Consider the following 2,615-nt stretch of genomic DNA (forward strand, 5'->3'; position numbering starts at 1 on the left):
TCGATTCAATAACTGTAATAGTGAGGGTGTTTGGGGAAGGGACAAATGAACCAGCTAGCACTTGGGGAATTAGAAATTGCACCACTAATCACCATGCACTACTCGATTGTTACTTGAGGTTCAGCCCTGAAGGGGTGGTGCATAAATTGCCTGCACCAGCATTAGACTATTACTCACATTGCTGAGCTGCCTCAATCACTCTGCTTAGCTCCCAGAGGGTGAAGCCGAGGTTGTGCCCAGTCCCTGCCCAGTCCCCTTGCACCCACATGCTCTAGGAAGATGATAAGTGAGCAAGTAGCTTCACTTAGTCCTAGGTCTGGGTGTCCCATGCAGGAGTGTGAAGGGGGTTCTGACTCCCCCTGACTTAATCAGTCACATAATCTGAACCACAGCCTACATAGCATGGAAACTGTGGTTGTTCTGCCTCCCTCCTCTGGAGCCAGCCACAAGTCCAGCCCTTGCTGATCCCATCAGCCACCTCAGCATTCCCCAAAGGAATAGCTGCACAGAACAGCATATGTCCTGGTCTCCAAACCAGTGGCAAAGTCTCTGCACTCCCTTGGAGATCCTTGCAGAAAAAAATGTTTCTTGCATCACACCCCATTCAGATCTCTGCCTCACTGACCCAATCTGTCCATTGGTGAAAAGTGGTGTGATTATGGTCCTGGTCTTTCCATGATCTACCTGTGTGGAAGACTGTGTGATGTATATAGATGTCGACTATCTCTTGAAAATATTGTTAATAACTACATGCCCTTGTGGTTTGCAAGGTTAAAATCTGAATCCATTATTCTCTCAGTGCCACAGCAAAAATTTGCACCATCCCATTTTACCCCAAAATCATGCTTAGCCACTTCTAACTCTAGCTAGAAAATTAAAACAACAGGTGAACACCACTTCACACCCCAGGGTATGAAACATATTGTCTAAGGAATCCCAGAAAAATTGAAATTGGTACTGAATCATTCTCCATTCCACCCTCAAAGATTAAAAGATGGGATATTTAATTAATATTGTCAAACTACTGTTAGTTACTGGGACAGAAGAGTCTCAGAAATTTACATATGGATGAGATTCCTTTTTCTGCCCTGTAGTTAGTTGAAACACCCTCCCTGAAGATTGACAATTAAGCGTAAAATTCTGTTTTCCTAAATATTGGCCCATTGAGTCCTCTGAATCAAAGAAGTCCCAGATATGTGAATGGGAACTGTAGATCTGAATTGACTAGAAGAAACTTGCTGTTTAACCCCAGGAAGCAGGAAGAAGATGAATAGATCAAATGTCCCGATACCCCAGAATATGAACCCCCTGTTTTTCAACACAAATTAAAAAAACAAAACAAAATAAACAAACAAAACTCTACTCTCGTCTTCCTTGTGAGTCTGATATACCAACTCTACATGTGGCTAATCTGCCTTGTTCCTCCAACAGGCTCTCTTATTCTGTTCTAAACACCAAAAGAATGTGAAATGAAATGTATCTGATATCATCTTTGTATTGGATTTTTGGCACTTCCCCTCCCTTTCTCTGCCTCCCCCACCCTTTCTTCTCAGCTTTCTAATTAAGAGATCTATGAGAAAAGTACAAAAGTGAGTACAGAAAAAAACTAATTCTGGGGGGGGGGGATATTTTAGAAAGTAGAGGAAAATGGGCAAAATAATATTCTTTAACTTTGAATTACAACTTCTCTATCAGATGACTGGAGGACAGCTAATGTAACGTCATTTTTTAAAAAAAACTCCAGAGGCAATATTGGCAATTACAGGCTGGTAAGCCTAACTTCAGTTCTGGGCAGATTGGTTGAAACTATAGTAAAGAACGGAATTTTCAGACACATCAATGAACACAACTTGTTGGGGAAGAGCCAACATGTTTTTTTGTAAAGGGAAATCATGCCTCACCAATCTACTAGAATTCTTTGAGGGGGTCAACAAGCATGTGGACAAGGGGGATCCAGTGGATATAATGTATTTAGATCTTCAGAAAGCTTTTGACAAAGTCCCTCACAAAAGGCTCTTAAGCAAAGTAAACTACCATGGGATAAGAGGGAAGGTCCTCTCCTAGATCAGTAACTGATTAAAAGATAGGAAACAAAGGGAAGGAACAAATGGTCATTTTTCAGAATGGAGAGAGGTATATAGTGGTGCCCCCCAGGGGACTGTACTGGAACCAGTCCTATTCAACATAATCATAAATCATTTGGGGAAAGGGGTAAACAGTGAGGTGGCAACATTTGTAGATGATACAAAACTACTCAAGATAGTTAAATGCAGAGCAGACTGCAAAGAGTTGTGGAAGTGAAGAAAGGGATAAAGGGAATTTGAACATAGAGATCTTAGTCTCTAGGAATAGAGCAAGAGTCAGGCTAACAAAGTCAGGCTGACACTGACTCTAATAACACGAGACTTGAAGGCCTAGGTGAGTAGAAAGCAAATGGGAACACACTGTAAGAGATACTGTTTTGACCTTGTGTTAGATAAGAATGGAATGTAGACTGTGGCAGAAATTAATGAGAAAAGTGAGATATCAGGAAGAAAAATGTATAACAAAATACAGCTGTTGCTCATTATTGTATGTAATGAAAGGTATAAAAGCTTGCCTAATTGTTTACCTAA

This window comes from Terrapene carolina, unplaced genomic scaffold (assembly GCF_002925995.2).
Source record: "Terrapene carolina triunguis isolate 2854851 unplaced genomic scaffold, T_m_triunguis-2.0 Scaffold419, whole genome shotgun sequence".
Taxonomy (NCBI): Eukaryota; Metazoa; Chordata; order Testudines; family Emydidae; genus Terrapene; species Terrapene triunguis.